The following is an 8,241-nucleotide window of genomic DNA, read 5'->3' on the forward strand; positions in this document are numbered from 1 at the left end:
CTAGACATCTTCGGCCGACTTGGGTCTTCGTGTAGCAGAACTCCTCCTAGAGCTCTCAGCGCTCTGGCTTTTATACCTGTTCGTGGCCGGGTTGTCCAATCGCCGGCCACCTTGTGGAACCCTCCGATTGGTCCTTCCCAATCTGGCGTTTGGATCCTACCTCACCCCATTTGACCCTGACCGTTTGATCGAGCGGGAAAACCTTGTTTACGATCCGCTCTCACAGCTTGCGAACAGCGAGTAGTTAACACCACTACACAACCATAAACGGATCTACCGTAGTATACGTACATATACTGAACACAAAACACATCAACTATATTATATCCACACACCAATAATGTGCATCACGTACGCACTTCCCAAAAAAATAATATGTACTGGATATAATCGGCTACGTTTCGGGCAACGACCCTTCTTCAGAGCACATGCAAATCGCACGAGTCGGCATCCCGCTTGCATTACAGTCGACTGCGTGTGTCACGTGTGCCCCGTAAGAGCCTGGGCTCATCGCACGGGCGCTTTGGCAGAAGCTTAAACCCCTTCGCGTGAGCCGCTTGTCCCAGCCGGGGCTGGCTGCAAGCAGCTGCAGCTGCGGCTTTGGCTGCGGTGGTGGTGGGGTAGGTTAGGGTGAGGTGTTCCTCTTCTTGGTTCTTTCGGTAAAGTCAAGGGGGGGGTAAGGGGTGAACCCCTCACCCCCGTGTCTCCCTCTCACCCCCCCCCCACCCCGTGTCTCCCTCTCACCCCGTGTGTCTCCCTCTCACCCCGCGTGTCTCTCACCCCGCGTGTCTCCCTCTCCCCCCCCCCGTGTCTCCCTCTCCCCCCCCCCCCGTGTCTCCCTCTCACTCCGCGTGTCTCTCACCCCGCGTGTCTCTCATCCCGCGTGTCTCCCTCTCACCCCGTGCCCCCCTCAGGCCTCGTCAGCAGCTGAGTCGTGGAAGGAGGCCAAGAGTCTGTACGAGTTTAGCGCCACGGACATCGACGGTGCCAATGTCTCTCTCGACAAGTACAGGTAGCCACTGCCAAGCAATTCCACATTCCTCTGGCGGGGTCCACAGCCCTACCCCCTCCGTGGGATGGATGACCCCACTGCTTGAGCGGCCACAAAGCGGTTGCCCACTTTATCTGCCCGTGCGAGATGATGGCATGTTATGACGCGACAGATTGCGAGGACGCAGGGAGGTTCTTCATCCAGCAGGGGATAGACCGTGGCTCATGATGATGCGATGCATTCACGTGTGCGTGTCTACATGAACATGTGTGTCTGTGTGTGCGTGTCTACATGAACATGTGTGTCTGCGTGTGCGTGTCTACATGAACATGTTTGTCTGTGTGTGCGTGTGTACGTCTGTGTGTGTGGGGAGTGGTGGTGCAGCGGTTAGCGCTACGCTGTGCTACGAACCCGGCGACCCGGGTTCGATTCCCGTTCATGGCCACCAACACCCAGTGACGATTATCTGAACCAATCCTGGGCCTCCCCTAGGTCGACTTGGCCTCATATGAGTACCTGGTGCGGTACGCAAACATAACCACTGGGGAGACAAAGGCGGCCGGGCGTGGTGCTGGCCACCCACCCCCCTCGTGTGCCGTGCCGGCCTTCGTAGATGCTCGCTTAACAGCACTTGCCCCAACAGTCTGTTAGAGCTACACGGGGGACCTTTGTCGTTGTTTGCGCGTGTGCCGCGCGCGCAAGAGACGGAGCGATGGCACCAGTTCGCGACCTCAAGTTCGCGACCTCCTGTATACCAGGCGAGGTAGTTAACATCTCCTCGTCACCGTGACACCGACCTCCCCACGACACGCAGGGGTCACGTTTGCATCGTGGTGAACGTGGCGACCAAGTGAGGGCGCACGCCCGTGAACTACACCCAGCTGGCCGACATGCACGCCCGGCTCGCTGGGGGGGACCACGGCCTCCGCATCCTCGCCTTCCCCTGCAACCAGTTTGGTGGGCAGGTGCGTGACGCCCCCCCCCATCCCCTCACTCCCCCCACTCACCACTGCCACTCACCTCCCCATTCACCACTCCCCACTCCCCACTCCCCACCCTCCATTCTCACCCCCCACTCCTCACCCTCCAGCTGCCCCCACCACCCACTCCTCACCCCCCCCCCCACTCACCACTCCCCTCACTCCACACTGCCACTCACCTCCCCCCTGCCACTCACCACTCCCCACCCTCCATTCCCACCCCGCACTCCTCCCCCCCCCCACTCACCACTCCCCACCCTCCATTCTCACCCCCCACTCCTCACCCCCACCCAGCCACCCCCACCCCTATGTAGCCATAGCCCCAAAGCCACAAAGTCTACTCGACGTGGTGTGCCGGTGACGTCTCCGAGCCGGGCTCAGCCACCTGACCCCCCCCCCCCAAATCTCCGATACGATGAAGCCCCTGCTGCCCCTACTGCCCCTACTGCCCCCACTGCCCCTGCTGCCCCGTTATCTCTCAAGACCCCTCGGATCCCTTAAACCCCCTGATGTGTAAACCCCCGACACCCCCTTAAACCCAACTCCTTCACCCCGAACCCTCCGATCCTTCAAATCTCTGCTGCATCCCCTACAACGCCACGGGGTCCCTCCAGCCTCCGATCCCCACGCCCGCCTTGGCCGGTCACGGCACCGCCGTCCGTGCCCGCCAACTTCACCGGGGTTCATCGCTGGCTGCCCCCACAGGAGCCGGGCACGGACGCGGAGATCAAGGCGTTTGCCGAGGACACGTACTCGGTGAAGTTTGACCTGTACAGCAAGGTGGAGGTGAACGGAGACGGTGCCCACCCGCTGTGGCGCTGGATGAAGAGCCAGCCCCACGGCAAGGGCACGCTGGGCAAGTACGTGGCGCTGCACGTTGCACAACGCAGTGTGGCGCAACACGCCACGCCACACCACGCCGCACCACGGGGCACCACGGGACACCACGGGACACCACGGGACACCACGGCATGGCGAACCTGCCACCCCTTCACAACGGCCTGGCATGGCACGCCAACGTGGTGTTTAATATGGTGGGGGCGTGGCGATTATTGTGGCGGTGGTGGTGTTGTGGTGGTATTTAGTGTTGTGCTCTCTGGTGTGGTGGTGGTGGAAACGGTGGGATGGTGGTGGCAGCATTGGTGCAAGTGTGGCGGCAGTGGTGTGGTGGCAGCAGTGGCGGTGTAGGCGCGGCTGCGCCGACGGCACATTTAAAGAAGTGGCCCTAATGAGATCTCTCTCTGTGCGACCTCCCTTCCCCCTCCCCCTGGCAGCAACATCAAGTGGAACTTCACCAAAGTAAGGCCCTGCCACGCAACAACGCGCCATGGTCTCGCCTTGCACCCTTCACCCGCTCAGCTCGCGCAGCTCACGCGACACCATCGTCGTCATCATGCTCGCAGGCTACACCATCGTCATCATCACTCGCAGGCTACACCATCATCGTCACACCCTACATCATCAAGCTCGCACCCTTGCAGTGCAGACACCCACTGCCCCCCCACTCCCCCCCCACTCCCCCCCCACTCCCCCCCCCACTCCCCCCCCCACTCCCCCCCCCACTCCCCCCCCCACTCCCCCCCCCCACTCCCCCCCCCCACTCCCCCCCCCCCCACTCCCCCCCTCCCCCGCTCGTGGAGTGTTGAACAGAAGTTAAATAGGGAAGAGCGGCCGGTATGAAACCTCGCTTAGGCTGGGGTATTTATACTTCCGTCGCGCTGGCGAGGAGAGAAGGGGAGGGTGGTGAGCTCGGACAACCCCTGCAGCCACGGCAGCGTCGTACGTCGCGTGAACGTCGGCACCAGACGTCGAGCGAACGTCGGCACTGGGGAGACGAAGGCGGCCGGGCATTGTGCTGGTCACACCACCCCGTGCCGTTGAAGCCTTTACATTGTGGCTACTCGCTAACAGGACTTGCCCTTCCTCCTCCCCCCAAAGCTGTTGTCTTTGTACGCGTGTCATTTTGTTGCGTGGTTATCCGGTGTTCGGTTATCCGGTGTTATCCGTGGTTATCCGGTGTTCCTCATGGCGGGGAGTGGTGGCGCAGCGGTCGGCGCGCTGCGAACCTGGCGGCCCGAGTTTGATTCCTGCTCACGGCCAACACCAGTGACGATTATCTGAACTGGCCATGGGCTTCTCCCCTAGGTCGACTCGGCCTCAAAATCAGAACCCGGTGCGGTGTGTAAACATCGCCATTGAGGAGACAAAGGCGGGCGGGCGTGGTGCTGGCCACCCATCCCCTGCTGTGTGTCGTGTCGGCATTCATAGGTGCTGCTCGCTCACAGCACTTGCCCCGACTGTCTGTTAAGGCTACGCGGGTGGTCTTTGCCCTTGTTTCCCCACAGTTCCTCATTGATAAGGAGGGCCACGTGGCCAAGAGATACGGGCCCATGGACGACCCCGTGGTGAGCATTATTCCACCTCCCACCCACCCTTACCTCCTCCTCCTGTCCACCCACTCCCCACTGCACTGCCAAACTCAATGGAATTCTTGTCGATACTTTTTTTTATTTGACCAGGTAAGGCCCACTGAGCTACATAGCTCTTTTTCAGAAGCGTCCTGGCCTAAAGTGGCTGGCTTATCGTGTGGAAATTGATATCAGCCAAATCCTTTAAACGCACGTTTCTAAATGTGGAGGGAAAAACGGGAGAAAAATCCACACGACCACGTGGAGAACATGCAAACTCCGCATATGCAGGCGTCAGGTTCGGGATTGAACCCACGACTTCCTGTATAGGAGGCGAGGTAGTTAACTTCTTTTTCACTGTGGCGCCCCAATGTGTGTTGAGACTCAGCGAGGCTGTGCCCAGATAAATAAAGGGCCTAATTAGGTGAGGCCACGTAACGATCTGGCCAAAACATTGTGTCAAGAACCCCCCCCCCCGCACCACCCGACACAGCCAAACAAATTAAACCGTGACACAGTGTACGAGCGTTTTAACGAGACGCCAATTATTTTCCTTTCTTCAGCTCACTCACGCGACGATTCGTTTACAACTACGTCACGCATCGTCGGGACAAGATCCAGCCATTGATGTTGTTCTAGGGATGCCGTGGTGGCGAAATGTTAACAACCTCGCCTGGGACACAGGATGTCGTGGGTTCGATCCCAACCCCGACGCTTGTTGTACATTTGGAGTCTGCATGTTCTCTCCGTGGCCTTGTGGGATTTTTGTCCGGCTCCTCCGGTTTTGCCCTCCACATTTAGAATGTACAACACGCGCTTCCGAGGATTTGGCCGCTAAACATTTCCACGTGATGACAAGCCACTGCGTTGAGCTGTCATTTGTGGCCGGGGTCACTTCTGAAAAAAATAACAGCTCCATAGTTCAGTGGGCCTTACCTGGTAAAATAAAAAGTTTCGTTTTAATAGATGATGATAATGATGATGATACTGGACGTGCTGCGACGGAGTACCGAGTCCGGGGAAGAACTTGGTGGTAAAAATAAACATCGTCTTATTTTTTTACTCGCAGAACAGCCACCGGTTAAAATAAAAGATTTAGTTTAAATAGTTTAGGGACGGCATGGCGCTTTGAGCGCCGTGCATATCAATTCCAATTCTTCTCTCTCTGTTCGTGTGCGGTCATTGCTGCGTGCCCTGGTCTCTCTCCCGTTGCGCTCCACACAGGTGATTGAGAAGGACCTCCCCAAGTTCTTGTAAACGCCCCTGAGAAGCCACGACGCCACCAGTGTATCCTGCCAGTCTCTCAAGCCCCTGACCTCTGACCCCTGCCCCCTGCCCCCCTCTCGGCCTGGGCCTATGACGAGCAGCCTCACAAACCGGGCAACCGGTGGAGGCTGCCCCGAGCCTCTGGGCGTGCAAATGTAACCAGGCCGGTGAGGGGAGGGGGGAGGTGGTGGTGACGGAAGACGAGGGGGGTGGGGCGACGGCTTACGTGGCCTGTGTGTGTGTAGACGTAGGTGTGTGGAAGGGGGCGTTGTGCCTGAGGTTGCGTGCGTTGGAGAGCGCATGCACGGATGTGTGTGTAGCAGTGTGCGCGCGCGTACGAGTGTGTATACGAGCGCATCTACGTACGGGCGTGTGCGTGGGTCAAATGAGAACGTGCATGCGTGTTAGGCACACACGAGTACGCACGTGAGTGCGTGAGTACGAGTGTGTGTGCATCTGTGCCTCCTGGTGCGTGCATGAGTGTACATGTGGGTACGAGGGTGTGGGAGCGTGCATATGACTGTGTACGTATGTTGAACTTCTTTCGCACCACCGTACCGAGCCAACCGCGCAAATCGGAGGTGCGGGGGAAGGATAAAACTACACAAAAAGAGGTTCTAAAGAAATTCGTTTTCAATCTGTGTGCAAAAAACGCAAACTCCACTCGCTCATTCACACACTGCATATGAATGCATGCGTGTGCATCTGTGGGGAGCGGTTGTTTAGCGGTTAGCACGCTGCGCTACAAACCCCGGCTACCCGCGTTCGATTCCCGTTCACGGCCAACACCAGTGAGGATTATCGAAACTGGTCCTGGGCCTCCCCTAGGTCGACTCAGCCTCCAATGAGTACCTGTGTAGTGTGTAAACATCGCTACTGGGGAGACAAAGGTGGCGTATTCGCTGGCCACTCACCCCATCGTTTGCCGTACTGGCCTTCCTAGGTGCTGCTCGCTAATGGCACTTGCCCCAACAGTCTTAAGGCGGTTCTTTTTCTCTGTGTGGGTGTGTGAACTGATGAAAGCCCCCTTCGAGTAGTTAGCTGCACGGTGGATTAAAGCTTTGACCCTTCTTTGACGTCTGCGTCGTTATTCTGAAGTCACGAGTATCCGCGCGAGTTTGTCGGGCGGCAGGGAGGCGGAGTGGGGACACTTGCTACAACAAGAGCCTGGAGGTTCGATTCCTGACTCGGGAAACTTTGTGCGGATTTGGTGCGTTTCTCCTGTTCTGCAGTGGTGTGAGAGCGAGTGGAGTTTTCATATTCTCCCCCTGTTCTGCAGAGCGAGTGGAGTTTGTGATCTCCCCCTGTTCTGCAGAGCGAGTGGAGTTTGTACGATCTCCCCCTGTTCTGCAGAGTGAGTGGAGTTTGTATGATCTCCCCCTGTTCTGCAGAGTGAGTGGAGTTTGTATGATCTCCCCCTGTTCTGCAGAGCGAGTGGAGTTTGTATGATCTCCCCCTGTTCTGCAGAGCGAGTGGAGTTTGTATGATCTCCCCCTGTTCTACAGAGTGAGTGGAGTTTGTATGATCTACCCCTGTTCTGCAGAGTGAGTGGAGTTTGTATGATCTACCCCTGTTCTGCAGAGCGAGTGGAGTTTGTATGATCTCCCCCTGTTCTGCAGAGCGAGTGGAGTTTGTACGATCTCCCCCTGTTCTGCAGAGTGAGTGGAGTTTGTATGTTCACCGGTTTTGCAGTGTGTGACAGTGAGTATCGTTTGTATGATCTCCCCTTGTTCTGCAGAGTGAGTGAGTGGAGTTTTCATGTTCTCCCCCTGTTCTACAGAGTGAGTGGAGTTTGTGTGATCTCCCCCTGTTCTACAGAGCGAGTGGAGTTTGCGTGTTCACCTGTTCTGCAGTGTGACAGTGAGTATAGCTTGTATGATCTCCCCCTGTTCTGCAGTGTGTGACAGTGAGTATAGTTTGTATGATCTCCCCCTGTTCTGTAGAGTGAGTGGGTTCGGGTTTTCCGGTTTCCTCCCGTAACTATGAAATCCCAAACAATGTAACCCGTAGCGGCCAAAACACCCACATGGCCTTCCGAGGAGTGCACCTCATTTAGCAGGAACAGCATTGGTTCAACGCAAGCAAACATTTGACCGCTCTTTGGTCATTTCAGTGTTTCAAAGCTCTACAAAGTAAGTACACATACGTAAACGGGGACAACGGCAAGTTATTTATTACAAACACGGTGGAAAACGCGAGTTTATTTTTCCTTTGTACAAAGCGTCACGTGACCTCGCTCGCGTCCTCCGCCCTCGGACGCCGACCGGCAGCTCCTGGGAGGTCCTGCCGCACCCCCACCCCCCACTTGTCGCCGGCACAGAGATGCCCCCCCCTCACCGCCCCCCCCCCCTCACCGGCCCCCCCCAGAGGAGGCCACGGACCAACGCCTCTCGCGCTATTTTGCTACCCCCGCCAAATCCCAGCCCCCACCCAGCAATGCCTTGTTGTCCGCCTCCCCTCGACTCCGCTTCCCCCCGCCGACTCTTCGATCCACGTCGCAGCCGAGCAACTCTGCTGCTACAAACGCGACGTCGATTCTCAACCGGTGGAGGAAATGGAGAGGATCCTCCCCCACCCCACCCCCCCCCCGAGACAA

General features: G+C 57.6%; 1 pseudogene across 1 annotated transcript; it reads left to right on the forward strand.

Moving 5' to 3' along the window:
- The first annotated feature begins 845 nt into the window (after nucleotides 1-845).
- On the forward strand, nucleotides 846-6,715 carry LOC144739665 (phospholipid hydroperoxide glutathione peroxidase-like; annotated as a pseudogene). The gene is made up of 6 exons (XR_013589485.1): nucleotides 846-1,012; nucleotides 1,806-1,956; nucleotides 2,677-2,831; nucleotides 3,246-3,270; nucleotides 4,317-4,376; nucleotides 5,604-6,715. The product of XR_013589485.1 is annotated as a phospholipid hydroperoxide glutathione peroxidase-like (transcript).
- The last annotated feature ends 1,526 nt before the right edge of the window (nucleotides 6,716-8,241 follow it).

This window comes from Lampetra planeri, unplaced genomic scaffold, assembly GCF_965212315.1.
Source record: "Lampetra planeri unplaced genomic scaffold, kcLamPlan1.2.h2 scaffold_164, whole genome shotgun sequence".
Taxonomy (NCBI): Eukaryota; Metazoa; Chordata; class Hyperoartia; order Petromyzontiformes; family Petromyzontidae; genus Lampetra; species Lampetra planeri.